Below are 10,769 nucleotides of genomic sequence, written 5' to 3'. Positions count from 1 at the left end.
CAACAGATAATGATTATCCTGGTCTGATCATTACCCAAAGTGAAGCCACACTGCACTCAAATATGTAGTTACTACATGTTAAAAATAATGATAATAATAATAATAAAATGAATGTGGATAAAGTGGAAGAAAGCAGGCAAAATCCCTGGGAGCAAACTACCTTCACAACTAGCTCTTCCTGTATGCCAATCGAGTAACACCATCTGCAGTCCATAGTATCCAGTATACAGTAGCAAAAAGTCTGAACTGCTTCTTTGAGGAAATAGGTTCTTGGCTTTTATACCTTTAATCTCAAATCAATTCATAAAGCCAAAATTCCACAAAAAGTTCAATTTTCACAGAAGTCATAGCACCCCAAATCCCTTTTAAAACATCATCACATTTCCTATTTTTTTTCTAGAGGTTCATGTAGAACAGTTTGATTTGGGTAAATGTTAAGTTTTCCAAAACTCTGATACTTAAAAAGTCCAGTTCTATAGCCATCAGAATGATGACTATTCTGTCCTATGAGAAAACTCATTCTTTCCAGTCTACTGTCGCCTGGTTCAACACAAAGGAGTTTTACAAACACCCCTGACAAAGGTAAAAAATCTCTCAATATAGTGCCTGGTGTAGTGATGCATATCTGTAGTCCTGGCAGAGGAAGGCTGAGGCAGGAGGATCACAAGTTCAAATCCAGCCTCAGCAAAAGTGAGTTGCTAAACAACACAGTAAGACCCTGTCTTTAAATAAAATACAAAATAGGGCTGGGGATGTGGCTCAGTGGTCGCCAAGAACCTGTGTTCAATCCCCAGTACTAACAGATTAAAAAACAAAACAAAACCAAAAAACCCCTCAACATACCTCTGTCTAATTTGGTCCAATTTTTCAGGGTCTGCAATAATCACTTGTACACCAAGCTTCATTTTTGTTTTCTGTAGGCTGAAGTCAAGGCAAGCAATTTTTGCATTAACTATTCTCTTGGGCATGCCTATAAGTGAACATAATATTTTGTGATAACTATAACAATATTCAGTTCACATAATACACCTATCCCTAAAATTAAAATAAAATTATTAAGCCTTCAATATAAAGGCATTAAGGGGAGATATTTCTTTTAATTTGCACGCATCTTAACTTTTTTTATGTGCTCAAGTTACAAAAGATGTATTTTAACTATAGAAATCTCATTCTATGATTAAATCTCAAACCTTACCCTGAGATCCCACCACACAGTTAAGTGCATAGCCACTGATCAGCATGCTCTCCATCTGACTTCTCCCATGGGCTTTCAGAATATTAACAGAATTGATAGGATAGCGAGGCTGGCCTCTCATATCTGTGTATTTGATAGCAAGTACAGCATCTACTACCATATTAGAGAAGAAATCACCATCTCTAAGCTGATAGTTAAGGATAACAACAGAACGAATGAACAAAGGGTACACATAAAAATCAAAGGCAATTGAAAGTGACTTTCTTTTTAGCAATTTCATCAAAGAAAAAATATTTATCAAAGTGACTTATTACTTATCACCAACCACAATTCATATCACTTACACATGCTTTACATTATATTTTTACCCTTGAAATACAAAGAAAGCAACAGGCAATTTCAACACAATGTCATATCTCTGACAGATTTATCAATTTGCATTAAATTGATATTTAAAACTTTTACTGTTTAAAAAAAAACCCCAAACCTAAATCAGGTTCAATCCCTAGCACTCTACCCACCAAAGGGGTAGGGGTGCTAAACTTTACTTGGATGCAAGGATACATTCCAATAATTTTGGAAGACATGGAAGTCTTAGCAGCATTAATCAGGCAATCTTTTCCAAGTTCATCTATGTTAATAATTAAGTTTTCACTGATATAGCGCCCTGTTTCCCTGTTTAAAGGGACAGAAAAAACAGTCAATTCAGTACTCAAACCTTTTAATGTTATCACATTAAAAAAGACACTTTTTATATTTGTTTTAGTTATGAGTGGACACGATATCTTGGTTCTATTTTTATGCGGTGCTGAGGATCGAATCCAGCGCCTCACATATGCGATTCGAGGCCAGTGCTCTCCTCTGAGCCACAATCCCAGCCCTAATGTTATCACATGTAACAGTTTCAAAATGTCAAAGGAAAGGACTTTTTTGTTCGGGAAGCTTGCGGCAGATTGGGCTTTGTTGTGGGACTAACAGGCATGACCTTGCGAGTCTGCACTTGGTTAGTATGGGGCCAGGTTTTCCAAGGGCCACAGGGGAAAGCCTTCAGTTCCCAAAAGACGGCACCCTTTTTGAGGAAAAAGTGTGAACATTGCTCTGCCTCCTTTCTTCCCAATACCCAATTACTGTGTCCACGCTACAATGATGGGCTTAAGGGGCCAGACAACCCAAATACGGTAACTTCAAGTTGTGTCTCGGGGGCCGAGCTTGGTGTAAAGGGTAGTCTGCAACAAACTGCCTTTCTATCAGGTGATTGGTTGGCGCCTAGCGTGATTGCAAATTTCTTTTGGCAGTGCCCGCAGTATCCTGAAGGAGTACAGGTGCCACCCAACCCTACAGGTCTCCCTATACCGGTATTGGAGTTAAAAACTCAAGGATGTCAGGGTGAGCCAGTGGGTGCTCAGGACAGTGCAGGGCAGGGTCCTTGAGTTGGGGAGGCACCTCACCGAGGGCCGATGAGGCCACTGTGAGCCGACGTAGGCAAACGAGGATGGACGAGGCAAGGAGGAACTGGGTCCTGTCTGAGTGGGCATAGTAAGGGCCACTTGGAGGAATTGAGGATCACTTGGTTTGGGCAGAGGAAGGGCACCATCCAACTGTCTTCTCTGCTATGGTAGGCTAAAGAGGAGGTGGAGGGCAGGGGCACCAGGAGGCCAATGTGTCTGTGGTATGGCCCAGCCTGGTGGTAGTGGGGACAGAGAAGGAGCCAGTGGCAGAACCAAGAAGAGCTGTGTGCACTGTTGTGAGGCAGGTTGCTCAGAAAACACACCAAGTCCCAGTTTTGTCCAGATTGAAGAGTATTTAGCCGGCTGGCCAGTGACTGCCCCCCACAGGAGGGGTTATAACTGTCTCTGCAAGGAACAGCCCCAAGACTGAGCGTTTTAGGATATTTAAAGGCAAAAATCACATCCGGGTTGACATAACTGCAAGCTAGGAGGTACAGAAGCTGAATTGGGCAGTTAGTGAGACAATGCAATGGGTACATTGGTAATGCTCATGGGACTTTTCAGCTTGGTATAGCAGCAGGCAAGCAGAGGCGAAGGAGATCAAAATGACCCTATTTCAGTACACATTAGAGAATGGTTACGAATGTATAGACAATCAATCTCTGTAGATTGCCCAGGAAAAATGGAAACCAAAGAGAATAATTTGACATTGTATAAGAATTGCTATTTTGTGTTGTCAAGTATGTTATGCTAGGTAATGGGTACAGGGGTGGGGCCTTCCCATGGCAGAAGCATTTCTTACATGACATGGAGACTCAGGGTAAAATGGACTCTGTTTGGTTATTGCCCATATAGCCTGGACCATAACATGCACAGTCAAGGTTCGCCCTGAGTAACTTGAAAGACAGACTTGCAGTTACTGAAGTTTTATGAGGATTCTGGTGTGCTATATAGGAGCTGGATCTGTAGTGGACAGCACTGCAGAAGAGAAATGGTAGCCTCCCAAACAGCTCTTTGTCCTCCTGCCAACCTCTGATCTAAATCACTAGGGAAGGTGAACTGTTTGTATCCCAGAGCCATGGACCCTGAGAGACGAGCAAGCAGCTCAGTGTTGGCACCAGGAAGAAAGGAAGGACTTCTGGGGTTGGCGGGAAGAAGGGGGAGTCTGCCTGCTACTTTGAGACCTGCCAGTGTCACAGAAGAACCAGGCTTCTGACCCACGTCCTTGTCTTACAGAGTCTGTGGAGTGGTCACTACCTGGGCTCTGCTGGCGTTTCTCCTGGGAAGATCCAGATCCTGAGTGCTGCAAGCCTCTTGGCCTGTGTTCTGTCGCCAGGCCTTCCTGGGGCGTGTGTGTGTGTGTGTGTGTGTGTTAATATGTGGAAATCATATTCTCTTTGCAGGTGGATTATATTGTCCTTACTAGAAATTTTGTTATGTTTTGAATGTGAAATTCTGTAAATACTGCAGCTCTTCATGTCTGTTTTACCATCAGCTGTCCACTAAAACCCACAGACCCGGGGAACCAGGTGCCCTGCCCTTCCCTTAGCTCTGTCTGCCTGTGACCCTTCTTCCCTTTCAGGATGAGTGGGCTCTGTCGCCCTGCCCACCAGCAGCCCTGTGAGGCCTTAGGTGCTCCGGGGCCCAGGCCAGCCTGTACCAGCACCTTGCGTCTGCTGATGCTCTGCCCTGAGCCTCGGGGTCATTCTTCTCTCAGATGCCCTCGGTCCTTCAGCGTGCGGTGTTGGAGGACTCGGCACACGGGTTCTGTGCCAGCATGACTCTGAAGCTTCTGGTCCAGCTGGCATCTCTCCTGGCTGCAGGTCACCTGCTGAGCCTTCCTAAAGTGTCCCACAGACATGCCAGACTCCGCCCAGCAGAAGTCCGTGCCGCCTTCTCTGATGAAGCCCCAGCTCCTCCCGGTTCCCTGCCCTGCTCTGCTGGTGGTCTGCCCTGGCCCTCTCCACCCAGGCTTGCTCTGCTAGCAGCTGCTGGCTGTGTCTGCACCCTTCACAAGGCCAGGAGAGCCAGTACCTTGGCTGTGACAGTCCTGCTGCCTATTCCTCCCCTCTCTACCATGACCTTCAGGCACAGGCGAGGGGGAAGGCAGACATGGCCATCTCCTGCCCACAGTCCTGTGGATTCTGTACCAAATCCTTGAGCCCTGAACCTCCAGGACTGGGACCCTGCTGTTTGCTGCTTCTGTGGGCATCTGCCTCTTCCTTGGGTTCACAGTTTCTCTTCTATCTCCCTGGGGCACTCACTCCCTTGAGTCTCAGATCAGTTAATGACTCATTATGGTACCCAGCTAGGCTGGTGTCCAGGGTTCAGCCTGCTTCTGGGCACCTCACGCCTGCCCCTGCTGAGACACTTGGTACTTTGTGCCCTGGTTGGGCCTGCATGGGTGAGTACTTCAGACTGTGGAACCTGCAGGGATGTCAGTGTCTTCAGGAAGGGGCCTGAGCTTAGATGTTGCTGGAACCTCTGGGCCATGTGTGTGTAGTGTTTTTTGGGGTTATTATTTTTTTGGTACCAGGGATTGAACTTGGGGGCATCTGACCACTAAGCCACATCCCCAGCTCAATTTTGTATTTTATTTAGAAATAGGGTCTCGCTGAGTTGCTTGGCACCTCGTCATTGCTGAGGCTGGCTTTGCGCTCACAATCCCCTGTGTCAGCCTCCCGAGTCGCTGGTATTACAGGTGTGCCCGGCTGATTTTCTTTTGACACAGGGTCTCATTAAATGCCCAGGCTGGCCTCAAACTTGCAATACTCTTGCCTTAGTCTTCTGAGTAGTTGGGATTATAGGTGTGCATCACCGTGACCAACTGGGCTGTTTTTATTTTTTTGGTGCTGCTCATCTGTCTTCCACAGCTATTATAAATACCTATAAAATCACACAGAAAAGGGGTTTCAGCCTGTTGCTTTTGCTGAGGTAGCCATCCCAGTGTAGAGAGCAGCGGAGCTTGGTGAGGAGACATAGCCAGGAGGGGACTGGAGACCTACAGCCCCCCAGGAAGAGGCACTCCCAGGGGCCTGGGATGTCCCCCTAGGCGGCAGCTCCTAAATTTCCGCTGTCTCCCAATAGTGCCCCTTCATGATCAAAACTTTCACACACAGGTCTTTGGGGGGACATCTCGGACCCAAACTAGAGCATCAGGGAATGAGCTGTAAAGATGGCCCAGTCTCATTATTTTGTTCTATCTGCCAAAGAGAAAAGGGATGAATGGGTCCCCCAAGCCTACCCAGCCCAGGCTGTTCTTACTGGTCCGTGGGTCCGGCTGCTGTATAAGTGATGTGACTCCACATCATTCTAAGTTTCGAATCTTGATTCTTTGTAGTTTACCATTTTAGCATGAGATTGTGACTCGAAATAGCAGTCTTCATCTTAATGTTAACTAACCTTTCTCTTTACATCCTTCAAGTACCTCTTTGGCTGCTGTAACAAAAGAACCACAGACTGGGTGCGGGGCTTCAGCAACAGACATGTATATATTTCTCCTGGTTCTGGAGGTCGGGGAGTCAGATCAGGATGGCAGCAAACATTTTAAAAAGGCACTAAACGAAAACACCCACCCAGGCTACTTGTGGGAGGCTGAGACCAGGGCCTCTAGTCTGAGGCTGCGTGAGGTGGCAGCACTTAACGTGCCTTGGCTGTTGTTTCCACAGTTCCTGTACCAGCTGGTGACTGCCACCTTCAGAGTGTGTGCAGGATGAGCTTGGTGGCTGCAGGGTGGCCGCAGAGTGAAGTCAGCCTCCTGGGGGCTGCCGGTGCCTTACACCTTCCCTCCTACCAGGTCCCTGTGACCGCCTCATGGAGGTGCTACTCTGTCACCTTGTACTGTATTTGCCGTGCTTCTTCTATTTATGAAGCCATTTTTGTCCCTAGTTACACGTGTCTTCTTTGCAGTGTAAGCTCCTTTGGGATGCAGACAGTCTCCTGTCCCTGCAGGCTGGTGGCATGGTTCAAGGCTGAAGCTAGGCAGTCGCTGCCCTCCACCTAGAGGGAAAGCTGAGTAACTGTGACAGTAGGTTGGCAGTCCCGGCTGGAGGAGGGCTGGCGCCTACATAGCAAGGGCCCCTACAGAGTGATGCCCAAGTGGCAGGGAGGACGCTCTTGTCCCTTATAAGCAATAACCTGTGGTCGTGTCCGGCAATCGCTGCACGCTAGACTCGGCTGTCCATGCACTGCAGCTAAATAGTTCATTTGCTTCTCCCTGGACCTTGGAGGGGAGCACTGGCTCTTCCAGCCCTGTGGAGTAGAGGCTCTGAGAGCAGAGCAGGAGCTGCCTCCACCAGGGTGGGCAGCTCTTCCTTCCCACGCTGCCTGCAGGGGTCAGGAGCCATTGGATATCCTTAATGGTTTGTTTTTCTTTTTTAAATATCAGAGCTAATCACACCAAAATTACCCTGGTGTAATTTTAAATGGGTTAAGAAAACAGGACACATGACAAACATCTGAAGGTCAGGGCTAAGCTGGGCGTGGTGCTGCATAAAGGTAATTCCACTACAGGCAGGCGACTGAGGCAGGAGGAGACAAGTAGTACAAGGCCAGCCTGGGCAACTTAGCGAGACCTTGTCTTAAAAAGTAAAAATTAAATAAAAATAGAGTGGGGCTGGGGTTGTGGGTCAGCCGTAGAATGCTCGCCTAGCATGTGTGGGACACTCGGTTTGATCCTCAGTACCACATAAAAATAATAAAATAAAGGTACTGTGTCCAACTACAACTAAAAAAAAATAAGGACAGGGCTTGCCCTTTTGTGGGACCTCAGCACACGCCCCCTGGTGGTGGTTGGTCCTCTGGGCTCCCCGGGCACCTCATTTCTCCCAGTTCTGGAAGAGAGCCTCTGGTGTCCCCATGTCAGAAGTGTGGCTCTCGTGTCCCAGTGTCATCGAGACTCATTCACTCTGCTGCTGTCCCTCTCTGCCATCATTGTGTTGTCTCATGTCCCAGCTGTCAAATTGCTGTCATCTTGAGACCCAGTTCTGGAAACCTCAGCTGGTGCCAGGTGCTCCCTCACTGGCTCCCAGCGTGGAGAGAGAACTGCTTTCGACCAGTTCTCTGTGGGAGCAGAGCCATACAGCGTCCTCCAATGTCTGTTTTTATGGCCAAAGAGAGCTTGGGTGATGCTTTTTATGGGTCTTGACACTTAATGAAATAGCTTGGACTGTTGTGTGTTGGACTCCAGGGGATGGTGGTGTTTGGTGGGGAAGACCTAATAGACAACCCATCGCTGAAGCTACCTCTAGGCCCTTTCTATCCTCATGACCACACCTGTGGGGGCAAGCGGGGTGCATGCATTCCGAGCAGAGTTACCTTCAAAAAACTAATAACATGCATTAAAATGTTATCTCGTGGGAAGATTCTTAATTTATTTCTCAGGCTTCTCTGTAGGCCACAAGTTTTCACAGTATAAACTTGTATCCCTTCAAAATCAGAAATGGCCTATTTTTAAATATCAGTATATATAACTTAGTATCTTAGTGATCACAATTCTAGGAAAGTTATATACTTTTGTTGAACAGGGAAAAGTATACACAAAGTTTACTACCTACCTAAGATTTGAGGTATGAGACTTATGTAACTTTTTATATTAAAAAGTTATTGAAGTGAAATTAAAACCGAGAGAAGAGATACTAAAGTGTGGACAAGGTAGCTTGGCTTAAGTAATTAAATTGAGCTCTTCAAGAAAAAAAGCCACAAAAATAGGAGTGGGTCCCTTGGTCCCTCTTTGTCCAGAAAGGCTCTAGTGTTTGTACTTCATGGGTTTCTAGCTTTGATGAACTCCTAGGACTCCGAGGCCAGGCAATCCCCGTCCCTCTCGTTCTAGAATGCCTGGTATACCACAAGTGTCCAGGCTTCCGTGGAGCGCCTCGGGTTCCGTATTTCTAGACCCCTACGCTCATCTGTGGAGGGAGGTGGTGGTGGGCAGCCTGGACTGTGGGGAGCCCATTGGGGAACCCCAGGATCTGGGTCCCTGGCCCTGCATTTGAGGAGTAAGGGCAGTTGGGACGCTGGAGGAGAAGGAAGAGGAGGTGGGCATGGGGTTCTCCAGGACACTTGGGCAGCCACTGGACAAGACCTGAAGCAGATGGACAGTATTCTTCTCTTGGTGATTTGTTCTCCACAATTTCAGGAGCTGCATTTCCCACGGGTCTCCAATCTCTCCGAGGTGTATGAAGTACTGAGCAGGTGAGGGGCGCTTCCGGAGCTGGTTCTGGGGCAGGGGGCCTGTGGCTGCAGCTGCTGTGTGGCTCAAGGTCCCTCTGGTCTGGTGGGTGCTCTTCCCACCCATCGCACTGCTTCCTGGAGCTGGTGTCCCCTCCAGGTCCTGCTGCCTCAGCCCATCTCTGCAGCCCTCTTGGCCCCCATTTCCAAGAACAAAGTCTGATGGCACAAGCAGAGAGAGGCTATTTGGACAGACCTGGCAGAGCTGAGGGAAGAGACCCCATTTTCCCCATTCCTCCATCACTCATTTATTCCCTTCAGCAAATGCCATCTGAGCACCATACTGCGTGCGGAGGCATTGGGCTTGGCCCCAGGAATCCAAGGAACAGCAAAACCATCGAGGTCCAGTCTCAAGGAGTGTGGGCTAGAAGCCTAGGATGGGAGCCCAGCACTGAAATTGACATTCAAGTCATTTCCAACAGCGAGAGACACTGGAGGAAAAGCAGGAGGTGCTGTCAGAGCAGAGTGACCACATAGTATGACTGTGGGAGGGCAGCCCGCCTTCAGGGTCACCCGCACTGAGAGCTGGGGCCTGGTGGGTTCTGGCACTGCTGATTCTGTCTCAGGAGAAGAGCGGGCATCCTGGAACACGGTGCATGAAGCCAGTTTTTAGTTGGCTGAAGAGAGAGAACAACGCTGCTGCTGCCTGCTCTTTTCCCGATGCCACCAATATATTGAAACCTTGTGTGTCTCTTCTGTCCCCGTGGGCATGCGTTGAGATCCTTTGCTGGGCACCTGGGTTCTGGCTGGGCCTGGAGTTCCCTGGGCTCCCACCCTAAGTCTTTTGGTCCACCAGGGCTGACACAGTCCCTGGGTCATGGTGACTTCTGAGCCCATTTGTCCTGAGAGCCACTCTGTAGCAATTAGCCACCTATGTCAGAGGGCCAGCCCCGGAGGCTGTGTTTCTCAGGTGACATGCCTGCTGGTGTCAGCTGGGTTTAGTCAGTTGGAGGCCTTGGAGCAGGGGCAGGAGAAATGGAGGAGCCAGCGTGTGTCACCACCCTCTTGGCTTCCTGGCCTCAGCAACACCTTCTGCCGCAGCCCGACTGCAGCAAACTAACCGGGGGGTGAGGAATAACTTGTGTACGTTGATACAGCAGGAGTAGGAGCCGTTTACTGTAGGACAACAGAGCTATTTATACATTTTGCACAGCTTATCTTAATTAGCATAAACTAGATACATCAGTCAACCAATAAGGAATCTCCACACTTAGTGGCTCACTTTTGTTACTTCTCAAACCACTCCCTCTGACATTTTGCCAGGCACCATCCAGACTTGTTTACGAACTCTAACATTCCCCTGGCAAAATACCAGGTGTTATTTTGACTTGTTTACAGACCTTAACAACCTTCCATCCTCTAGCCCCTCCCCAGGGGGCCAAGTCCAGTGTTACCGGCTCTGGGGGTCCTCACGTCCTGTCTGCCCTTTCAGCCCTTCTGTCATCTGCAGAACCAAATGGCCCCGTCCGATTCCTGCAGGTGGCATCTGTTTTCCTGACAGAGCTGCCTAATTCAAGGGTGGCCTCTCGCCCATCCAGTGTGACTTCCCCTGGTTATGGGTTTTCCCATGGAGGTTGCCCTCAGGGTCCTGCACTGCCCCCAGGAAGGTGCTCTGGAGCCTTTTGGCTCGGAAGTCCCTCAGCCCATCGAGGCTTCTCTTCTGTAGCCCGCCTCCCACCCTGGGCCCCCGGCCTGCCAGCCCCGGCTTCCCGCCAGCCTGGTTGCTCGAGCACTTATCTCTGTTTGGATGGAAAATTGCTCCTTTATCGTGGTGTATTTTTTCCTACCCATGATTTCCCTGTCAACTCCGCAGAATCCAGGAGGCCTGCTATGGAGATGGCGTGCCAAGTCGTCAGAAATGTGAAAAAAATAAACAAAACAAAACCTCGCCGAAGAGC

The 10,769-nt window shown here is 48.6% G+C and overlaps 1 long non-coding RNA gene across 1 annotated transcript; it reads right to left on the bottom strand.

Annotated features, from left to right (window-relative positions):
- Positions 1 to 886: 886 nt before the first annotated feature.
- LOC144251514 (uncharacterized) lies at positions 887 to 1,828 on the bottom strand. Its single transcript, XR_013342683.1, has 3 exons — positions 1,760 to 1,828; positions 1,196 to 1,377; positions 887 to 970 (listed from the first exon to the last, which is right to left on the bottom strand). It is a non-coding gene; the product is annotated as an uncharacterized LOC144251514 (long non-coding RNA).
- Between the last annotated feature and the right edge of the window lie 8,941 nt (positions 1,829 to 10,769).

The sequence above is a fragment of the Urocitellus parryii genome (genome assembly GCF_045843805.1).
Source record: "Urocitellus parryii isolate mUroPar1 chromosome 8 unlocalized genomic scaffold, mUroPar1.hap1 SUPER_8_unloc_1, whole genome shotgun sequence".
Taxonomy (NCBI): Eukaryota; Metazoa; Chordata; class Mammalia; order Rodentia; family Sciuridae; genus Urocitellus; species Urocitellus parryii.
This window is presented reverse-complemented; position numbering and strand designations above follow the sequence as displayed.